Here is a 23,795-nt window from a genome sequence, read left to right on the forward strand (position 1 = left end):
GCCCACCTGTTGGCCCAGAGCCTCTCCAAGAGGCAGTTTTGTGTGTGTGTGTGTGTGTTCAGTTGCTCAGTCATGTTCAACTCTTTGCGACCCCATGGATTGCAGCCTGCCAGGCTCCTCTGTCCATGGAATTTTCCAGGCAATTTTCCAGGTTGCTGTTTCCTACTCCAGGGTATCTTCCCGACTCAGGCATCAAACCCATGTCTCTTGCATCTCCTGTGTTTTCAGGTGGATTCTTTACCACTGCGCCACCAGGGAAGCCCACAGGGCTTTTGGGGGAGGTAAAATGTATCTTAGGAGAAGGCAATGGCACCCCACTCCAGTACTCTTGCCTGGAAAATCCCATGGACGGAGGAACCTGGTAGGCTTCAGTCCATGGGGTCACGAAGAGTCAGACACAACTGAGCGACTTCACTTTCCCTTTTCACTTTCATGCATTGGAGAAGGAAATGGCGACCCACTCCAGTGTTCTTGCCTGGAGAATCCCAGGGATGGCGGCGCCTGGTGGGCTGCCGTCTATGGGGTTACACAGAGTCGGACATGACTGAAGCGACTTAGCAGCAGCAGCAGCAGCAAAATGTATCTTGCTGATGGAACAAGGCATAAGAAAGTGTTCATTTACAAAAAAATCCAATGATTTCTTTGATCTCCTGGGGATACCTGAGTTCTCAGAGTGATGATGGTGGAACAGATTCCCATAGAAATCACTCTGTGGGCCTTGGAGAATTGAAGTTAGAGGGAAAATGACCTGGAAGCCATTTGGTTTCAATAATTTGTGACCCTGTGGGGTCTAGTCCCTTTTTGGGCTGTCAAGAGTTTTAGCCTAGGGCAAATAGAACAAGAATAAGAAGAAAAATAAGTATATTTTGGCAGCCTATGCAACTGAAGGCAATTTTTTAAAGACCTAGAGAAAAATCTTTGTGGCATGAGGCTACAGCTGTGCATGGATAATGGTGTGTTTTTGTTTGTTATCGCAGCATGTTGCGATGTCTTGGCCATTACTGAAATGATGGAAAATTGTTGGATGCTGTTAAGTTTGAGGCTGTGAGTGAAAATGTTAAGAGCTGGTACTTGTGGGGATTGGAGATTTTTTTTTTTTGCTTCATTTTCTGTTCTCTTATTGCTGTAAAGGATATACTTTTAATGAGAAGTCTATGTAAGTTTATTTAATTTACTAGAGTAAATTTATTTACTCTAGAACCAAGGATTTTTCTTTCTCTTTCCTTCTTTCCCTTCCTTTTCTTCTCTCTCTCCTCCCTCCTTTTCTTTTATTCATCTTCTTATTTTATTTTATTTTTTTGCCTTAAAACTAGATGGCACTAATGGTGAAGGACCCACCTGCCAATGCAGGAGACGCAAGAGATGCGAGTTTGATCCCTGGGTTGGGAATATCTCCTGGAGAAGGAAATGGCACCCCACTCCAGTAATCTTGCCTGGAGAATTCCATGGATGAGGAGCCTGGTAGGCTATAGTCCACGTGATCGCAAAGAGTCAGGTACAACTGAAATGACTTAACACACACAAAACCAGATGGATGTAGAATTAAGGTTCAACAGTGTGTCCCCATTGCAAAATATAATTCAGGAAAATGCTGTCTTCAACTGAGATGTCTAGCTGTGTCTGCTTGAAGTCTTTAAAACTTCCGTTTTCAATACCTGCCTGTGCATTCACAGTTAGAAGCGTTTAAAATTCCAATAAAACATACAATCTAAAAATGTCTTAGCTCCAGCTACCAGGTCATTCCTAACAAGAAATGTAAACAGATAGAGAGCTTGAGCTTCTCAGCAAAGCCTTTGTAAGTATGCCAGTATTATTGTACACAACTGGGCAAGTACTTCCTGTTTATGAGCCTTGATGCATTTTGCAGGATGTGTAGCACACACACCTTTACCGGGTAAGTGGGGTGGCTGCTGCTTGGAGGAGGGGGAGCAGGTACCAGATTTGTGCACTTTTCAAATCCCTGCCAAGACTCATGAGTGAAGGAAGCACTCAGCTTGAAAGCTCTTTAGCCCCCAGCATTTGCTGTTAGCTCTTCAAGAGAGCGGAAGAACTCTCTAAATGATATTTATCTCACTTCATGTTCATGGACATCGTCACGTGAGACTGATGGGCTCACTGGAGTGGAAGACCTCTCATACTCATTGAAGATAATAAAATCCTTTCTCCCCTCTGTGGCCCCTTGACTTGACAACCGTACAAAGTACATTTTCTCAGAGTGCTGAGTTGTAGGAGTTGCCTCTATAATTAACTTTTTAGAGGAAGCCACTGTGAGCTGCGTGCTCATCCCTTCAGTTAGATGGGCCCACATTTCTTCTCAAGTGTTCACTGATTTTTCTGGCAGGACTGCCACCATGCCGTTATGTCCCTGAAAGGAAGGACATGTCTAATTGAGGTCAACGTGAGTCACAGTTTACAGTAATTATCTCAGAGATGGAGCACTTACAGGGACATCATCTAATGAGGTCAGTGTGGGTTCCAAGACACCTCTCATCTTGGCCCCCACAATGGCAGTGATACTGGACTGCTGCCAGGGCTGGGAACATTGCTTGGAACAATTGTTCCTAATTGTGATTATCTAGGTAGGAATACCCTTGTTACTTGAGCCATAACATATAATGATTTTGAAATTTTTAATCTAACTTTTGGTTTTATTTTAGGATATAAGTGTTATTGTTGTTTAGTCACTGAGTTGTGTCTGACTCTTTTGCGACCCCATGGAGTAGCCCACCAGCTGCTCTGCCCATGGGAATTTCCAGGCAAGAATACTGGAGTGGGTAGCCATTTCCTCCTCCAGGAATCGTCTCAATCCAGGGGCCAAACCTCTTTACCACCGAGCCACCAGGGAAGCCCAGGATATGTAAACATAATTTTAAAAAGTCAGATAATTCTCTGGATCTTGAAATGATAAATGCCAACCTTCTACAAATTCCTCTACCCCACAATAGAACTGCTTCCCTAGAAAACCATTATCAGCTCTGGGCTGTTTTTCCAGTTTTGTACCTCCATTTTTCTAATGAGCACACTTATACTACAGTTTTGTTTATTTTCTGGCCTTGCATATTTTTTATTTTCTACTGTGAAAGGTGAGGATTTGGAGCATGCACCTTCCCTGCCCCTCCACACACACACAATTGTCCTCATTCTCTCAGTTCCTCCAATGTTATTATATCAGAGTGTTCATGAAATGACTATTCAGGGATTCTATTAATATGACAGCATACATTTTGTTAACAACTGAGTTATCATTGTACTTTTTGTCTTCACAAATTTGTTTTCCCTGGAGCTTATAATTGCCTTTTATTTTTTCCTTTGTTTTGTTGTGTACCTTTCAGCAGTTCATCCCCTTGCTCTCATCTGTATTTATATATCTCTTCTAAATTTGTTCAAGAACATCCAGTCATCTCTCATTTTAATTTTTTATTTAACCCGGACTGGTGGATCTCTGGGTGTGCCCATTAGCCATTTTCCTGAGGTTTTCCTTTGTAATCATCCTTAAAATTTCCTTGGCTTTCTGCTCTGTGTTGGATGCCCTAGTTCCTGGACAGCATGTCTTACTCTCACTCTAGTGAACCAAATCTTTTAGAACTTTCCAGAGAAAAAGAGACTCTGGATAATGAATATAAGAGTTATGTCCCTTTCAGCTCATATCTTGGTTACTTTCCTATTATTCTAGACTATATATCCTATCAGTTCAGTTCAGTCGCTCATACGTACCTGACTCTTTGAGACCCCATGATGTACAGGGAGCACGCCAGGTCTCCCTGTACATCACCAACTCCTGGAGTCCACCCAAACTCATATGCATCAAGTTGGTGATGCCATCCAGCCATATCATTCTCTGTCGTCCTCTTCTCCTGCCCCCAATCCCTCCTAGCATCAGAGTCTTTTCCAGAGAGTCAACTCATCGCATGAGGCAGCCAAAGTATTGGAGTTTCAGCTTTAGCATTAGTCCTTCCAATGAACCCCCAGGACTGATTTCCTTTAGGATGGACTGGTTGGATCTCCTTGAAGTCCAAGGGATTCTCAAGAGTCTTCTCCAACACCACAGTTCAAAAGCATCAATTATTTGGTGCTCAGCTTTCTTCACAGTCCAACTCTCACATCCATACATGACCACGGGAAAAACCATAGCCTTGACTAGACACCTTTGTTGGCAAAGTAATGTCTCTGCTCTTTAGTATGCTGTCTAGGTTGGTCATAACTTTCCTTCCAAGGAGTAAGTATCTTTTAATTTCATGGCTACAATGACCATATGCAATGATTTTGGAGCCCCCAAAAAATAAAATCTGACACTGTTTTCACTGTTTCTCCATCTATTTCCCATGAAGTGATGGGAACGGATGCCATGATCTTAGTTTTCTGAATGTTGAGCTTTAAGCCAACTTCTTCACTCTCCTCTTTCACTTTCTTCAAGAGGCTTTTTATTTCCTCTTCAGTTTCTGCCATAAGGGTGATGTCATCTGCATATCTGAGGTTATTGATATTTCTCCCAGCAATCTTGATTCCAGCTTGTGCTTCTTCCAGCCCAGGATTCCTTATGATGTACTCTGCATATAAGTTAAATAAGCAAGGTGACAATATACAACCTTGACGTACTCCTTTTCCTATTTGGAACCAGTTTGTTCCATGTCCAGTTATAACTGTTGCTTCCTGACCTGCATATAGGTTTCTCAAGAGGCAGGTCAGGTGGTCTGGTATTCCCATCTCCTTCAGAATTTTCCACAGTTTATTGTGATCCACACAGTCAAAGGCTTTGGCATAGTCAATGAAGCAGAAATAGATGTTTTTCTGGAACTCTCTTGCTTTTTTGATGATCCAGCGGATGTTGGCAATTTGATCTCTGGTTCCTCTGCCTCTTCTAAAACCAGCTTGAACATCTGGAAGTTCACAGTTCACATATTGCTGAAGCCTGGCTTGGAGAATTTTGAGCATGACACTACTAGCGTGTGAGATGAGTGCAATGTTGCGGTAGTTTGAGCATTCTTTGCCATTACCTTTCTTTGGGATTGGAATGAAGACTGACCTTTTCCAGTCCTGTGGCCACTGCTGAGTTTTCCAAATTTGCAGGCATATTGAGTGCAGCATTTTCACAGCATCATCTTTCAGGATTTGAAATAGCTCCACTGGAATTCCATCCCTTCCACTAGCTTTGTTCGTAGTGATGCTTTCTAAGGCCCACTTGACTTCACATTCCAGGATCTCTGGCTCTAGGTGAGTGATCACAACATCGTGATTATCTGGGTCATGAAGATCTTTTTTGTACAGTTCTTCTGTGTATTCTTGCCACCTCTTCTTAATATCTTCTGCTTCTGTGAGGTCCATACCATTTCTATCCTTTATCGAGCCCATCTTTGCATGAAATGTTCCCTTGGTATCTCTAATTTTCTTAAAGAGATCTCTAGTCTTTCCCATTCTAGTGTTTTCCTCTATTTCTTTGCATTGATCACTGAGGAAGGCTTTCTTATCTCTCCTTGCTATTCTTTGGAACTCTGCATTCAAATGGGTATGTCTTTCCTTTTCTCCTTTGCCTTTCACTTCTCTTCTTTTCACAGCTATTTGTAAGGTCTCCTCTGACAGCCATTTTGCTCTTTTGCATTTCTTTTCCATGGGGGTGGTCTTGGTCCCTGTCTCCTGTACAGTGTCATGAATCTCCGTCCATAGTTCATCAGGCACTCTGTCTATCAGATCTAGTCCCTTAAATCTATTTCTCATTTCCACAGTATAATCATTAGGGATTTGATTTAGGTCATACCTGAATGGTCTATTAGTTTTCCCTACTCTCTTTAATTTCAGTCTGAATTTAGCAATAAGGAGTTCATGATCCGAGCCACAGTCAGCTTCCGGTCTTGTTTTTGCTGACTGTATAGAGCTTCTCCATCTTTGGCTGCAAAGAATATAATCAATTTGATTTTGGTCTTGACCGTCTGGTGATGTCCATGTGTAGAGTCTTCTCTTATGTTTCCGGAAAAGGGTGTTTGCTATGACCAGTGCATTCTCTTGGCAGAACTCTATTAGCCTTTGCCCTGCTTCATTCTATACTCCAAGGCCAAATTTGCCTGTTACTCTAGGTGTTTCCTGACTTCCTACTTTTGCATTCCAGTCCCCTATAATGAAAAGGACATCTTTCTGGGGTGTTAATTCTAGAAGGTCTTGTGGGTCTTCATAAAACCGTTCAACTTCAGCTTTTTCAGCATTCCTAGTTGGGGCATAGACTTGGATTACCATGATATTGAATGGTTTGCCTTGGAAACGAACAGAGATCATTCTGTCATTTTTAAGATATTGCATCCAAGTACTGCATTTCAGACTCTTTTGTTGACTATGATGGCTACTCCATTTCTTCTAAAAGATTCTTGCCCATAGTAGTAGATATAATGGTCATCTGAGTTAAATTCACCCCTTCCACTCCATTTTAGTTAGCTGTTTCCTAAAATGTTGACATTCACTCTTGCCATCTCCTGTTTGACCACTTCTAATTTGCCTTGATTCATGGACCTAACATTCCAGGTTCCTATGCAATACTGCTCTTTAAAGCATCAGATCTTGCTTCCATCACCAGTCACATCCACAACTAGGTGTTCTTTTCACTTTGGCTCCATCTCTTCATTCTTTCTGGAGTTATTTCTCCACTGATCTCCAGTAGTGTATTAGGCACCTACCCACCTGGGGAGTTCATCTTTCAGTGTCCTATCTTTTTGCCTTTTCATACTGTTCATGGGGTTCTCAAGGTAGGAATACTGAAGTTCTGTGCCATTCCCTTCTCTCGTAGACCACATTTTGTCCACCATCTTTACCCGGAATCTGCTCACATTCATGTCCACTGAGTTGGTGATACCATCCAACCATCTTGTCCTCTGTTGTCCCCTTCTCCTACTGCCCTGAATCTTCCCCAGCATCTGGGTCTTTTCAAATGAGTTGGCTCTTCACATCAGGCAGCCACATATTGGAGCTTCAGTTTCAGCATCAGTCCTTCCAGTGACTATTCAGGGTTGATTTCTTTTAGGATTGACTGGCTGTATAGTATAATAGTTAAGAATGTAGATTATGCATACCTAAATTTAAATCCTGGTTGTTTTACTTACTAGCTTGAGTAAATGTCTTAACAAGTTAGTGACTCTGTTTTCTCAGCTGTAAAATGAAGATGGAAATAGTAGCTACTGCTTCGATTTATTGAGAGGATGAAATAAGTCACTATGTGTACAACTATTGAGAGTGGTGCCTGGCTCAGAACTGGTTCTCAACCTTTGGTTATATTTACTACACAGGGAAGCCTGGCATGCTGCAGTCCATGGGGCCACAAAGAATCAGACGTGACTTCGCGACTGAACAGCAACAACAACAATTGTTACTATTACTGCCATTTATTGTAAGGCTATCTTGAATCCTGAGACATTACAAATTTGAATTCTGTGGTGTGGACTTGCATTATTCTGTGGCCGTTTTCTTCGTCTTTGCTTTTCTCATCGTCCTTGTCCTCTATCTCTGAGATTTCAGGCATATTCTCTCTGTTGCTTACATTGCCCTCACATCTTTTCTTTGGCTTTTTGTTTTACTTGATAGATGATACCTTCAAAATCTAGCCTCTATAGTAAATTTTTATTTTGAAAATGACAGTTTTAATTTCCAAGATCTTTTCCTTGTTCTCCATTGTCACAGTATCCATTCTTATTTTATGGATAAAATATAATCTAGAATCTCTGGTTGTTTTTTTTTTGTATATCACCTTCTGCTCCTAAAATGTTTTCCCTAGGGCCATATTGTTTTCTTTGTGTATGTCTTTTTCATGTTTCAGTCTGTCCTTCAATGTCAGAAATCCTTGGTGGTCTGTTTGTTGAAGAATAAGGAGGTAAAAAAGCAAATGGGGAACTATGGCAGGCTTTGCTTTATGGTGAATGGGTGGGGCCAACCATTATGCCAGAGTCTCCCAAATGCCAGAATTTCTGCAGTTCTGCTCTAGGGTGCCAACATCCTTGAGATGCCCTTTTTCTTTTTAGAGAGTTCAATTCATTCCTTTGATTAAAAAATTTACTTTTTGTTTGATTAACTGGATATTGTTTTGGCTTTCATCTTTTGGCCTGATCAGTTAAGGCCTAGCTGCAGGGTGTTCTGTTGTTGGAGTGAAGGTAGGAACTGATGCTTCCACACACAACCTTTCTGTTAATCTCCCTTTTGTAGGTACGCGTGTGCTCAGTCTCTCAGTAATGTCTGACTCTTTGTGACCCCATGGACTGTAGCCCACCAGGCTCCTCTGTCCATGGAATTTTTCAGGCAAGAATACTGGAGTGGGTAGCCATTTCCTTCTCCGGGGGGGATCTTCTTGACCCAGGGATCAAACCTGCATCTCTTGTGTCTCCTGCATTAGCTGTTAGATTCTTTACCACTAAGCCAGCAGGGAAACCCCCTTACTATAGTTGATCTTAGCCAAAAGGTCAAGAAGTGATCATTCTATTTGTGATGTCCAGTCCTGAGTCCTTCCAGGCATCCACAGAGCAAAGGAGCTCCTGCTTTGGCCCAGTGTGTTCTCATTTTCCTAGCCACCAACACCTGGTCTATTTGATGCTACATTTCCTGAAGAACCCTTCTTTAGTCACCACTACATACATCACCTGATTTATATCATGCAAAAGTTTGCTGTCATCTCTAAGCTGCTGATAGCCTCCGTTTCATGAGTATGGATTTGTGCTCATTTAATTTCCCTATGGCATCTGGTCCCATCACTTCATGGGAAATAGATGGGGAAACAGTGGAAACAGTGTCAGACTTTATTTTTTTGGGCTCCAAAATCACTGCAGATGCTGATTGCAGCCATGAAATTAAAAGACGCTTACTCCTTGGAAGGAAAGTTATGACCAACCTAGATAGCATATTAAAAAGAAGAGACATTACTTTGCCAACCAAGGTCCGTCTAGTCAAGGCTATGGTTTTTCCCATGGTCATGTATGGATGTGAGAGTTGGACTGTGAAGAAAGCTGATTGCCGAAGAATTGATGCTTTTGAACTGTGGTGTTGGAGAAGACTGTTGAGAGTCCCTTGGACTGCAAAGAGATCCAACCAGTCCATTCTGGAGGAGATCAATCCTGGGTGTTCATTGGAAGGACTGATGCTAAAGCTGAAACTCCAATACTTTGGCCACCTCATGTGACAAGTTGACTCAATGGAAAAGAGTCTGATGCTGGGAGGGATTGGGGGTGGGAGGAGACGGGGACGACAGAGAATGAGATGGCTGGATGGCATCACCGACTCGATGGACACGAGTTTGAGTGAACTCCGGGAGTTGGTGATGGACAGGGAGGCCTGGCGTGCTGTAATTCATGGGGTCACAAAGAGTTGGACATGACTGAGCGACTGAACTGAACTGAACTGAACCATCATTTTAAGGAGCAAGGCAGGGAGATAAATAAATATTAGTCTGTCCTCTTGATCAAATACCATGATGCTTTTAAAGCCTAATTGAAGAACTAAGATTATAACATGGAATGAAAATATATTGTTTTCAAAGATGTACACTTTTGTGTGGTTTGCATTCAGAGCAACTCAGAGGCCCATTAGAGGAAAACTCTTAAAACTGTCTGAAATCTTCTGGACCAAGTATTTCTCTATGAATTCAGAAAATGATGATGCCAACAGCAGTTGTAGTCATAATAGCAACAACATAGTTTATTTCCCCAGCACTTTATGGGTTCTCAAAGCATTAGAACAAGCATCATCTCATCTTTATAAAGACACCATATTTCCTGTTAGCATTGTTATCTACATGTTTCAGCTATAGAAATCCAGGATCACAGAAAATGAGGATTTGCTGAAGGTTACACAACAGGCTAAACACTGCTCTTGTGTGATTTCTATTGTACCACAGTCCCAACCTTCTCTTTGCTAATGGTTTGCATGGCATTAACTCCTGTGAGTCACTTAGCTTAAAATTGGTGCCAAGTAACTTGTGTAACTTCATACAACCTGAAATCTTAGTATCAGCTTACTATTTCTCAGGAGCAATTTTATTCTCCTCTGTGGTAGAAGATTTCCAGAAACAATAGGAGTTATCTCTATGTGAACCAAACCTATGCTCTTTCACTTGGCCTTACAACAAAGAGCCATATGCCCTCTGAACTTCTAACTCCATTGTGCCCATGAAATCTATGCTTTCAAATCTGTGCCTTTGCATTTTCCTCTGAATTATCCCCTGAGAAACAGTTTCTACATCTTGCATATCCATTTGTGTGTTAATACAGCTGGGCCTGTGAAAAGATAGTATCAAATACCAGACCAGCATGCACGTATTATTGGAATCTATGTCTGGAGAGAGATAATTCCACGTTCCCATTGCCAATCCTCAAACCACTGAAATGTGACAGCACCTTTTTTACCTCACTTGGAGATAACTAAGGAGACATCACTGGATGTAGACAAGCTTATACTCATCCTAATAGTTACTGGCATTAGCTTCATTTTTATTTTTAATGCGATCAATAAATAACTGTAATCTAACTGCATAGTATAACCAATGTATAGTCAACTTGGGAAATTTTTTAAAAAGAGCAAAGAAGGACGTACAGAGTTAATAACATCAAGTAGGGATAAATCCTATAATGTCTGTATATATTTATACTTATAGAGATAGATACTGAAATATATATTTAAACATATAGTTTTATATATATATAACTCAAATATATATAGTTATATATTCAAATATATATGAGTTATATATAACTATAGATATATAGTTGTAAATAGAACTCTCAGATGTTCAAGCTGAATTTAGAAAAGGCAGAGGAACCAGAGATCAAATTGCCAATATCCGCTGGATCATCAGAAAAGCAAGAGAGTTCCAGAAAAACATCTACTTCTGCTTCATGGAGTACCTAAAGTCTTTGACTGTGTGGATCACAGCAGACTGTGAAAAATTCTTAAAAAGATGGGAATACCAGACCACCTTACCTGCCTCTTGAGAAACCTGTACACAGGTCAAAAAGCAACACCTAGAACCAGAGAGGGAACAACAGACTGGTTCCAAATTGGGAAAGGAGTACATCAAGGCTGTATGTTGTCACCCTGCTTATTTAACTTATATGCAGAGTACATCTTACGAAATGTGGGGCTGAATGAATCACAAGCCAGAATCAAGATTGCTGGGAGAAATATCAATAACCTCAGATATGCAGATGACACCACCTTTATGGCAGAAAGTGAAGAGGAACTAAAGAGTCTCTTGAAAGTGAAAGAGGAGAGTGAAAAAGCTGGCTTAAAACTCAGCATTCACAAGACTAAGATCATGGCATCTGGTCCCATCACTTCATGGCAAATAGACGGGGAAACAATGGAAACAGTGACTGACTTTAATTTTGGGGGCTCCAAAATCACTATAGATGGCAACTGTAGCCATGGAATTAAAAGATGCTTACTCCTTGGAAGAGAAGCTATGACCAGACTAAACAGCATATTAAAAAGCAGAGACATTTCCAACAAAGGTCCTTGGAGTCAAAGCTATGGTTTTTCCAGTAGTCATGTATGGGATGTGAGAGTTGGACCATAAAGAAAGCTGAGCATCAAAGAGTTGATGCTTTTGAACTGTGGTGTTGGAGAAGACTCTTGAGAATCCTTTGAACTTCAAGGAGATCAAATCAGTCAATCCTAAAGAAAATCAACCCTGAATATTCACTGGAAGGACTGAAGCTGAAGCTCCAATACTTTGGCCACCTGATGCAAAGAACCTACTCATTAGGAAAGACCCTGATGCTGGGATAGATTGAAAGCAGGAGGAGAAGGGGAGGACAGAGGACGAGATGGTTGGATGGCATCACCAACTCAGTGGACATGAGTTTGAGCAAGCTCTGGGACATGATGCTGCAGTCCATGGGGTCGCAAAGAGTCAGACACAACTGAGTGACTGAACAACAGCAACAGCATATATATTATTTCTATTAATATATTAGAAATATAACATATATATTAATATATTACTTAAAACTCAACAAAAGAGTCAGACATGACTGAGTAACTGAAGTGAACTGATAAATGAGTTGTATTTGTATTTATGAGTTATAGTTATATAACTCATATACGTTTGAATATATTTGAATATATAATATATATATATACACTAAGATCCCCTGGAGTAGGAAATGGCACCCCACTCCATTATTCTTGCCTGAAAAATTCAACAGGCAGGGGAGCCTGTTGGGCTACAGTCCATGAGGCCATAAAGAGATGGACATGATTCAGCAACTGAGCATACACATATATAACTATATATATAGTTATCTGTGTTATAACACTGTTTGGATACTGTGGCCTCTTTTCAGTTTAACTGCATATTGAGGTCACACTCTTCCCTTTGTTTTGAACATATTTTCCCATGACATGCAGTCTTTTTCTACAATATCATTTTTGATGGCATCATAGGGTTTCATCTCATTTACTAATTCTATCTTCTATTACAGAGGAAAAGAAATTTTAAAGGAACATGAGTGATCAAGATAAACTATTGATAATTTTGATGGTCTCAATAGTATCCTCAGCAAGACACTCAATGAATAGTTCTGAAACACAGATTAACTGTTCTTCAGGACACACTCTGAATGATTTAGTACCCAGAAAGGTCTTTGATTGTTTCATTTCTGAGTTGTTTTCCTTGTTCCAGTTCCTTTCTAAAGGTTAGGAACAGTGTGTTGCTCTAGAAGCAATGAAAATGTTCAGCTTGGTATTTTCATACCTGCCTATCAGGAATTGGCTGACAGTTGGCTGACTTCATATATTGCCCTTGTAGGAAGTTAAACTATTAATTAAACTACCATTTAGTGAGTCTCCAGCTCTTGTGCTAGGCACTTTGGATGTGGGGAAAACAACCAATCACACACACAAAATATGATCCCTCTCATCATAGAACTTCTAGTGTGATGAACAAATTAATAGTGATTTCTATGGACCAGCACTCCCCAACTCTTGGAATGCAGAGGAAGTGATTTTAATTTTATAGAAAATTGGAAGAAGTGGACAGGGTTGCAAGAAGGCTGGGGTCACCTTCTAGGGGCTTTGGCCGCCCTGAGGATCGAAGGCTACAGTTACACCTGTAACTAGTTTCTGCTACCTTGGCTGTCCCAAGCTGAGGAGCTCTCTAATGGCAAACTTTATTTTTGGAGGCAAGAAGGAGTTGTTCACATGGGATAGATGATACAGAGTCAGTTGTAGAAAGAAAAAAGAAAGAAAGAAAGAAAGTATATTAACATCCTGAAGAAAGGGAATTTGATTCATTTGTTTCCTGTTTTTGTCCATTTCTTTTAAGTCCTTTAATAAAGGTTTTGCCTTACAGGTCTTGCTGATCTGGAGGTAAGTGAATCTGTGAACTCATTAAGGGGTTCCAGTTTATTTTATCTTTCTGTTCACAGGGAGGATAAATCCTCCTAAATGATACTGGGTAGATGGGTGACTATTCAACTGCTACCATTTCTTGAAGCTGCATTTTTTTTTTTTCCTGTATGAGTATTTATTTTTTTTTAGAAGATTGCATCTGATGACAAATAAAAAGCTCCATCTTACCCCAGTTCTATCAGTGGAAATAATTCCTTGCTGATAAGAGGACTTATCCTTGTGGTGTGATGGAATCTTGGTGGCTGTGTTATAAGTTGTCCTTCAAACAGACCAGTGCTGAAACCATTTCCCTGGTGGATGGAGCAGTACTTATTTACTCTGGAAGAAGATGAAGAATAGGCAGAATTAAGTGTTTCTGAAGCATAAGGCTTTGAGAGTACTATTGCACAAAAGATGGGTTTTTGTCAGGTTATTGGAGCAAAGTCAAAACTTCAAATTCCAACAGAATTTAAATCATTGCATAAGTTATCTATTACAGTGTAAAAATTACATCCAAACTGAGTGGCTTAAGTCAGTAACAAATCTTTATTGTCTCACAATATTTATAGGGCAGGAATTCTGGAGTCTCTTGCCTAGGGGTTCTGGCTTACTTTCTCTCCTGAAGACACAGTCACACTTTTGGCTAGCTTAGCTGGAGTTCTTAGATACTTGACTGGAACTGAAGGGACTGCTTCCAAGATGGCACACTCACATGGCTGGCAAATTTGTCCTAGCTCTTAGCAGGAGACCTTGGTCTCTTAGCACAAGGACCTTTCAATAAGGTTGCTTGACTCCTTCCATCAGGGCAGTTGACTTCCACAAAGTGAATGATCAAAGAGAGAGCAAGGTGGGAACCACAAGTTTTTGTAATCCTATTCTGGAAGTCAAACTTCCACATTTCTACAATATCCTGTTGGTAGAATAGGCCTGTTTAGTGTGGAAGACCTGACAAGGGTGTGAATATCAGTGTGAATCACTGGGTGCTATTTTGGAGGCTGATTATCATAGTCCACCTTCTGCGCCAAATGATGGAAGCACAAAATACAGTCTCTCCCTCCAGCCCTCCCCTACTCCCCGCCTAAATGTCATCTTATTAGCGTTAGTTCATAGTCTGAAATCTGTTATCTAAATCAGGCCCAGCTATAATTTCTTAGGTACAGTTTTGTTAGGATCATTCTTCACAGTTTAAAGACCTATAGATTTAAGAAGCAAGTTGTCTTTCTCCCACAAGTACAAGGATGGAACAAACATAGGAAAACTGCTGTAGACACTCTTGTTTTTAAAGGAGGTCCTTGGACCATACAAATTCTAAAAGCACAGCTGGCACAGGATGACTCTTCCTTGTCAGGACTTAAGGATCTGGGATAATTACCCATGGCTTTTTTGGGAAACAGTTTCTAATTTTATTTTATTTTTAAAATTTAAATCCCTGGTAGCTCAATTGGTAAAGAATTCACTTGCAATGCAGAAGACCCTGGTTTGATTCCTGGGTCAAAAAGATCCGCTGGAGAAGGGAAAGGCTACCCACTCCAGTATTCTTGGGCTTCCCTTGTGGCTCAGCTGATAAAGAATCCACCTGCAACATGGGAGACCTGGGTTTGATCCCTGGGTTGGGAAGATCCCCTGAAGAAGGGAAAGGCTACCCACTCCAGTATTCTGGCCTGTAGAATTCCATGGACTGTGTAGTCCATGGGATCACAGAGAGTTGAACACGATTGACTTTCACTTAATAGTTGACTTGGGCTTCCCAGGTGGTGCTAGTGGTTAAGAATCTGCCTGCCAGTTCCGGAGATGCAGGAGACTTGGGTTCAATCTCTGGGTGGGGAAGATCTCCTGGAGAAGGAAGGGCAACCCGTTCCAATATATTTGCCTGGAAAATTCCATGGACAGAGGAGCCTGGCTGGGTTACAATCCATGGGGTTGCAAAGAGTTGGACACAACTGAGTAACTGAGCCCACACACACACACACACAGTCAACTTACAATATGATATGAATTTCAGGTATATGATAGAGTAATTCAATATTTTTAGAGATTATGCTCCATATTAAGTTGTTATAAAATGTTGGCTCTATTCTGTGTTTTGTGCATTGCATCTTTGTATCTTGTTTATTAATATTTTATACCTGGTAGTTTATACCTCCTAGTCCTTACACCTATAATATCTGAGAATAATATACTCTGGATGGATATTAGTGGGAACTGTAAAACATTTTCATCATCCTGCAAAATCTCTGTCCCCTCCACTTTCCTTCCTACCTTCTTTCTTCCTCCCGTCCTCCCTTTTCATTTCTTTTTCTTTTCTTTTCTCCCTCCGTCTCTCTCTTCCTATCCCTCTTTCCTTCTTCCTTCCTTCATTCTTTTTTCATCACAGGTTTTCCTCATATATCTGGCCATCCTTTGCTATTCACTCATATTTCAGAGAAGACACTAAATATGTCATTAGAAGCTCTAAGCACATAGGGGCCACTTACTAACTCTGGGTCTCTTTGTAAAGTAAATCTGTGTTGTTTCATTGGAGAATCTGTTATGTCTGCACCTCCAGCTCACGTCTGTTGAGCTGGTTCAGTTCCCAGAACAACTGTCAGTCTCATATTTTGGGTAGAATCATCCTTCCTGCTACTGGCCTGGATTAAAACCCTGATTCAAGCACCTACTGTGTATCTTGAAAAAATAATTTAACCTCTCTATGCCTCAATTTCCTCATATGTAGAATGGAGAACACTGGTAGAATCTACCTTTACCTAATAATAGCATTGTGAGGATTAAATGAGTTACTGGACATCAAGCATTGAGAACAGTCCCTGGCACAAAATGAATACTGAGTAGATGATGTCATCACCCTTATCTTCATCAGATGGGAATAACCCATCTGATGTGTTAGGGAATAAAGCCGGGGATCTTTTTATAACTGACTAATATTCCATTGTGTATATGTACCACAATTTCCGTATCCATTCATCTGTTGATGGACATCTAGGTTGCTTCCTTGTCCTGGCTATTGTAAATAGTGCTGCGATGATCATTAGGGTACGTGCGTCTCTTTCAATTATGATGCTCCAGGGTGTATGCCCAGTAGTGGGATTGTTGGGCCATATGGTAGTTCTGTTTCTAGTTTTTCTTTCTAAGGAGTCTCCATACTGTTCTCCATAGTGGCTGTATCAATTGATGGTACTGATGAACCTATTTGCAGGGCAGCAGTGGAGATGCAGACATAGAGAAATGACTTGTGGGCCAGAGGGGGAAGGCGAGGGTGGGAAAAATTGAGAGAAAGGCATAGACACATATATCTTATCATATGTAAAATAGAGAGCAAGTGGGAATTTGCTGTGTGACATGGGAGTGCAACATTGTGCTCTGTGACAACTTAGACAGATGGGATGGGGAGGGAGATGGGAAGGGACGTTCAGGAGGGAGGGGACATATGTACACCTGTGGCTGATTCAGGGCTTCCATAGTAGCTGGGCTGGTAAAGAATCTGCCTGAATCATGTTGATGTATGGTGGAAACCACACAATATTGTAAAACAAATATCCTCAAAAAAAAAAGACGACATGGAGATGTAAAAACTAAATAAAGTTGCACATCTCAACATTCAATATATCAGCCAATGTACCCTTCTTTTTAATAAGGCACCCCTGCCTTCTACTGTGCCTGGTGTCTCCAAGTCTGGAGACTCACTCTATCATCTTTTTCAGAGAGTAAATTTCCAGTGTTCAGTCTGGGTGGTGGTGTGGGGAGTCACGTGGCCAGGTACACATGGGGAGGAGGGACTAGACTTTAAGTTAGTTTTTCTGTTCTCAGCCCTGACTTCCCTCTGACACTGCCAACCAGGTTGCTTCTCAGCCTGCTCCTCCACTGGCTGAGGGTTCTGGTTTTTCAGGTCTGTTGTTCTTCTGTTTTCAGTTCAGTTCAGTTCAGTTCAGTCACTCAGTCGTGTCCGACTCTCCGCGACCCCATGAATCACAGCACACCAGGCCTCCCTGTCCATCACCAACTCCCGGAGTTCACTCAAACTCATGTCCACAGAGTCGGTGATGCCATCCAGCCATCTCATTCTCTGTCGTCCCTGTCTCCTCCCGCCCCCAATCCTTCCCAGCATCAGAGTCTTTTCCAGTGAGTCAACTCGTCGCATGAGGTGGCCAAAGTATTGCAGTTTCAGCTTCAGCATCAGTCCTTCCAATGAACACCCAGGATCGATTTCCCTTAGAATGGACTGGTTGGATCTCCTTGCAGTACAAGGGACTCTCAAGAGTCTTCTCCAACACCACAGTTCAAAAGCATCAATTCTTCGGTGATCAGCTTTCTTCACAGTCCAACTCTCACATCCATACATGACCACGGGAAAAACCATAGCCTTGACTAGACAGACCTTTGTTGGCAAAGTAATGTCTCTGCTTTTTAATATATTATCAAGGTTGATCATAACTTCTGTTTTCAGCTGCTAGCATTTTGTTTGTGTAACCTTTCATCCTTTTCCTTTGTCTTGTGGATTTGTTGTTTTTTTTTTTTTAAACAATACTTTTTACTTAGTGTCATTTTGTTGGATGTTGGGAGAGTGAGGAGGTAAATTCATGTGTTTAATTAACCATCTAGCTCTAACTGAAAATTGGAAATGGATTTATTAAATAAATATTTTAAAAGCAATAAAAATTAAGTGAGCTTCATGCTCATTGTGGATTTCTTGGTACTGTGGAAGGGAACAGATGTATAAGTACACCATAATGGTAGGAAATAAAAAATTATCACTGTGAAACCATAGGATGTTTCTGATTTGTATTTGCAGGTGGACATGCCTCCCATTCCTGCTTTCTATACTTTGATTCAAAGAACTCCTTGCAATGTATTACTTATTCACAGTCAGTCTCTTGCTACAATGTAAGCTCCCTGAAGAACCTTGCTTCTTGGAAGAAAAGCTATGACAGACTTAGTGTATTGAAAAGCAAAGACATCACTTTGCTGACAAGTTCCATATAGTCAAGCTATGTTTTTTCCCAGTAGTCATGCATGGATGTGAGAGTTGGACCATAAAGAAGGCTGAGCGCCAAAGATTTGATGCTTTTGAACTGTGAGGTTGGAGAAGACTTGTGAGAATCCCTTAGACTGCAAGGAGATCAAACCAGTCAACCTAAAGGAAATCAACGCTGAATATTCATTGGAAGAACTGATGCTAAAGCTGAAGGTCCAATACTGTGGCCACCTGATGCAAAGAACTGACTTATTTGAAAAGACCCCGATGCTGGGAAAGATTGAAGGCAGGAGGAGAGGGGGATGACAGAAAATGAGATGGTTGTATGGCATCACCGACTCGATAGACATGAGTTTTCTGAGCAAGCTCTGGGAGTTGGTGATGGACAGGGGAGCCATGGCTGCAGTCCATGGGGTCACAGAGTCAGGCATGACTGAGCGACTGAACTGAACATTATAATTTCTGCCTTAGAGATGGGGAAACTGAGGCTCAGAAAGATTTGCTGACTTGTTCAAGGCCTGTACTTAGGAAGTAGAGGAGTAATAATCTGAAATTCCAAAGCCTGATTTCTAACCACAATGCCTTTGTGTTTGTTGACTGAGTAAATAAATCTAGAGTCTTCAGACAAAATATTTATCTGGGAAAAAATGTCAGTCCAAGCTAACTGGTTTCTTCCTCCTTCCATAAATCTGTAAACTACCCTAAGCTAAAAAAATAAAATTTACTTGAGATTCAAAGTGATTTTCTGAACTTTAGAATACAGGTAGATCAGTTCAGTTCAGTCGCTCAGTCGTGTCCGACTCTCCGTGACCCCATGGACCACATCATGCCAGGTCTCCCTGTCCATCACCAACTCCCAGAGTTTACCCAAATTCATGTCCATTGAATCAGTGATGCCATCCAACCATCTCATCCTCTGTCATCCCCTTCTCCTCCTGCCCTCAATCTTTCCCAGCATCGGGGTCTTTTCAAATGAGTCAGCTCTTCACATCAGGTGGCCAAAGTATTGGAGTTTCAGCTTCAACATCAGTCCTTCCAATGAACACTCAGGACTGATTTCCTTTAGGATGAATTGGTTGGATCTCCTTGCAGTCCAAGGGACTCTCAAGAGTCTTCTCCAACACCACAGTTCAAAAGCATCAATTCCTCAGAGCTCAGCTTTCTTTATAGTCTGTGGTAAAACAAAATGCATTTAAAATGTTAAATCAAATGCAATTAAACAGCATGTGCATGCATGCTCAGTCACTCCTGACATTTTGCGATCCCATGGACTGTAACCCACCAAGTTCTGATTTTCCAGGCAAAAATATTGAAGTGGGCTGCCATTTCCTACTCCAGGGAATCTTCCAGACCCTGGGATCGAACCGGAGTCTTCTGTGTCTCCTGTATTGGCAGATGGATTCTTTACCACTGTGCCACCTCAGTTCAGTTCAGTTCAGTTGCTCAGTAGTGTCCGACTCTTTGCAACCCCATGGACTGCAGCACGCTAGGTGTCCCTGTCTGTCACCAACTCCCGGAGTTTACTCAGTCTCATGTCCATTGAGTCGGTGATGCCATCCAACCGTCTCATCCTCTGTTGTCCCTTTCTCCTGCCTTTAATCTTTCCCAGAATCAGGGTCTTTTCAAATGAGTCAGTTCTTCACATCAATTGGCTAAAGTATTAGAGTTTCAGCTTCAGCATCAGTCCTTCCAGTAAATATTCAGGACTGATTTACTTTAGGATGGACTGGTTGGTTCTCCTTGCAGTCTAAGGGACTCTCAAGAGTCTTCTCCAACACCACAGTTCAAAAGCATCAGTTCTTTGGCACTCAGCTTTCTTTATAGTCTAACTCTCACATCCATACCTGACTACTGGAAAAACCATACCTTTGACTAGATGGACCTTTGTTGGCAAAGTAATGTCTCTGCTTTTTAACATGCTGTTTCAGTTCAGTTCAGTTCAGTTTAGTCGCTCAGTCGTGTCCGACTCTCCGCGACCCCATGAATCATAGCACGCCAGGCCTCCCTGTCCATCACCAACTCCCGGAGTACACTCAAACTCATGTCCACAGAGTCGGTGATGCCATCCAGCCATCTCATTCTCTGTCGTCCCCTTCTCCTCCCGCCCCCAACCTTTCCCAGCATCAGAGTCTTTTCCAGTGAGTCAACTCGTCGCATGAGGTGGCCAAAGTATTGGAGTTTCAGCTTTAGCATCAGTCCCTCCAATGAACATCCAGGATTGATCTCCTTTAGAATGGACTGGTTGGATCTCCTTGCAGTATAAGGGACTCTCAAGAGTCTTCTCCAACACCACAGTTCAAAAGCATCGATTCTTCGGCGATCAGCTTTCTTCACAGTCCAACTCTCACATCCATACATGACCACGGGAAAAACCATTGCCTTGACTAGACGGACCTTGGTTGGCAAAGTAATGTCTCTGCTTTTTAATATACTATCAAGGTTGATCATAACTTTCCTTCCAAGGAGCAAGTGTCTTTTAATTTCATGGCTGCAATCACCGTCTGCAGTGATTTTGGAGCCCAAAAATATAAAGTCTGACACTGTTTCCACTGTTTTTCCATCAAAGTCTGTCACTGTTTCTAATGTTTTCCCATCTATTTGCCATGAAGTGATGGGACCAGATACCATGATCTTAGTTTTCTGAATGTTGAGTTTTAAACCAACTGTTTCACTCTCTTCTTTCACTTTCATTCAGAGGCTCTTTAGTTCTTCTTTGCTTTCTGCCATAAAAGTGGTGTCATTCGCATATCTGAGGTTATTGATATTTCTCCTGGCAATCTTGATTCCAGCTTGTGCTTCACCCAGCCCAGCGTTCCTCATGATGTACTCTGCATATAAGTTAAATAAGCAGGGTGATAATATACAGTCTTGACGTACTCCTTTTCCTATTTGGAACCAGTGTGTTGTTTCATGTCCAGTTCTAACTGTTGCTTCCTGACCTGCATACAGATTTCTCAAGAGGCAGGTCAGTTGGTCTGGTATTCCCATCTCTTTCAGAATTTCCCACAATTTATTGTGATCCACACAGTCAAAGGCTTTGGCGTAGTCAATAAAGCAGAAGTAGATGTTTTTCTGGAACTCTTTTACATTTTCAGTGATCCAGCAGATGTTGGCAATTAGATCTCTGGTTCCTCTGCCTTTTCTAAATCCAGCTTGAAAATGTGGAAGTTTGCGGTTTACATATTGCTGAAGCCTGGCTTGGAGAATTTTGAGCATTACTTTACTAGCGTGTGAGATGAGTGTAATCATGCAGTAGTTTGTGCATTCTTTAGCATTGCCTTTCTTTGGGATTGGAATAAAAATTGACCTTTTCCAGTCCTGTGGCCACTGCTGAGTTTTTCAAATTTGCTGGCATATTGAGTGCATCCTAAAAGATGATGTGCCACCTGGCAAGCCCCAATTAAATAGATAGGAATCAAAATCAAGAACAAGGAAAAAAACAACAAGATTTCCTTTGATAAACTTTTACTGCTAGCCAAGAATTAACAACAGTCTCTAGGGCTTCAATAAAATATTGCAGGATCTCCAAATTTCTTTTTTTATTTAGCTTGTGCTTTTTATTTTTTCAGAGGGTCATAAATTACACGTTTTGTTTGGAGAAGAGAAAACCCATTAACTATTGTTTTTCTTTTTCCTTACAATGATGATAGGATGTTTTTGAACATTGCCACCCCTAATCTCACACCCAACCCTAATCTATACAAGAACAATTAGCATGACCCCTACAGAGACTTTAAAGTTCTGTGGGTGAGATTGGTTCCTGCAGTCTTGGAAATTTGGCCCCGGGCTCAGTGCTGCATAGAAACTTGATTAGTTGGTTGATTGTTAGATTGACCTCTGCTCAGGCTCATAGTGATGCGGTTCTATTACAGTAAAATGATTTGTGGGGAGAGGAAATCTTGTTTGGAAACACGTGGTGTAAGCATTCATGCCATGAGGTGGACACGGACAGTGCAGGCTTTTTCTCTGCCACAGCCTGCCTTCCAGAAGCCTTGAGTTCTCTCTTAAAATAAAGGAGAGCAGCTCATGACTGGGAACATTTTGGTCCTAAGGATATTCACTTTGATTCTTTGAGAGCAGCAAAATAAAATATTGACAAATCTTTTCCCGTGGTGTTGGTATATCTGTGAGATGGTTCAACAGAATCATAATTACATGTTAAGTTACAGCAAAAGGATCGTAGTTTTTCCTTTTAAAACTGTCTTGATGCCATCTGTGCAATTTTAAGTCTATCACTGAACGCATAGAACCAGGAGTCACATCAACACAGTTTTGTGTATTTCTGACCGCCTTGGAATGTGTCTTTCAGTTTTTTGGTGTTTTTGTTTTCTTTTGATTTAATATTTATTTATTTGCATTGGGTTCTTAGTTGCAGTATGTGGAATCTTCTGTTTTTAGTTCCAGCATGTGGAATCTCTGACCAGGGAACTTTGGAATCTCTGACTAGTTCTCTGACCAGGGATCAATCCCAGCCCCCCTTCATTGGAAGCATGGAGTCTTAGCCACTGGACCACCAGGTGGAAATCCCCTGTGTTTCAGCTTTAAAACTTTCTTCCACTTCAGGACATCATGCTTCTCATCGGGCCCCACCCCCTTGTCATGCTATGCTTGGGGCCCTCACCCCCATACTGCCTCCCCATCGGAAGCAGAATTCAGAATCACAGCATTTTTAACATGCAACTCACTTCCCCAGATCTGTGCTCTTTACCTCAGCGTGGACTCTTGGCAGGAAGCCTCCCATCCATGGAGCGCTCAGGTCTCTAGGAGTCTCTAAATTGTATTTGCATGCAGATAGCATCCTTGAGCTCCACAACTCTGTGTCCAGCCCTGCATGATAAAATGTCCACAGCCCCTTCATGTCGGGTATTGAAGTGGTGCTGCCCCTCAAAGCACAGGAAGCCACTCAGGGTGTCTTCTCTTTGGATTCATTCTGAAAAGGAAAGAACAATCTCTCGTCACCCACATCCTCAGACTCGGAGCTGTCCCTCTTGTCCTTCTCGTCTCTGGGCAAACACTGCTCCTTTATAGCGGCCTGGAATCTTAGGATTGTCTGCCTTGTTCACAGCTCAGCATCTTAGAGGACATCTCATGATGGGGTGATTTCTGCAAGTGGGCCAGTCAGACAGGCAGTGCTGGAGGAGGGGCGTTTTATGACTGCCATACAAGTTCTTCACGGAGGGTGACTATTGTCTTGTTTTGGGAAACTGAGCACCTTCCTGCAGATATTTTCACTATGGTACTGAGAGCCAACAGCAGTGTGGAACATAGTAAGGCTAGAGAAAGAATACTTAACATCCCAAAGTGAAAAAGGAAAAAAATTAACAGACTGCATCTCATTTCACAATTTTAAACAATTTAAATTTGGGTGATGATTTCACATGCTGGCCCAGGGGCTTGAAATTGGACAAAACTGGGTTTGATGCCAGTTCTACTCTTGATTGCCTGTGTGACATTGGACAGGGCATGTCTCTATCCTCAA

At 41.5% G+C, this 23,795-nt stretch overlaps 1 protein-coding gene across 1 annotated transcript in view; it reads left to right on the forward strand.

The window, feature by feature from the left end:
• The window catches only part of KAZN (kazrin, periplakin interacting protein), a 1,099,220-nt gene that overhangs the window by 58,272 nt on the left and 1,017,153 nt on the right, over positions 1-23,795 (forward strand). The window contains exon 2 of the mRNA XM_088845337.1: positions 7,266-7,366. The gene's annotated coding sequence lies outside the window, so the exon portion shown is untranslated. The remainder of the gene's footprint in view (positions 1-7,265; positions 7,367-23,795) is intronic.

This window comes from Moschus berezovskii, chromosome 17 (genome assembly GCF_049115385.1).
Source record: "Moschus berezovskii isolate FMDL1 chromosome 17, NW_MosBer_1.0, whole genome shotgun sequence".
In the NCBI taxonomy this organism is placed as follows: Eukaryota; Metazoa; Chordata; class Mammalia; order Artiodactyla; family Moschidae; genus Moschus; species Moschus berezovskii.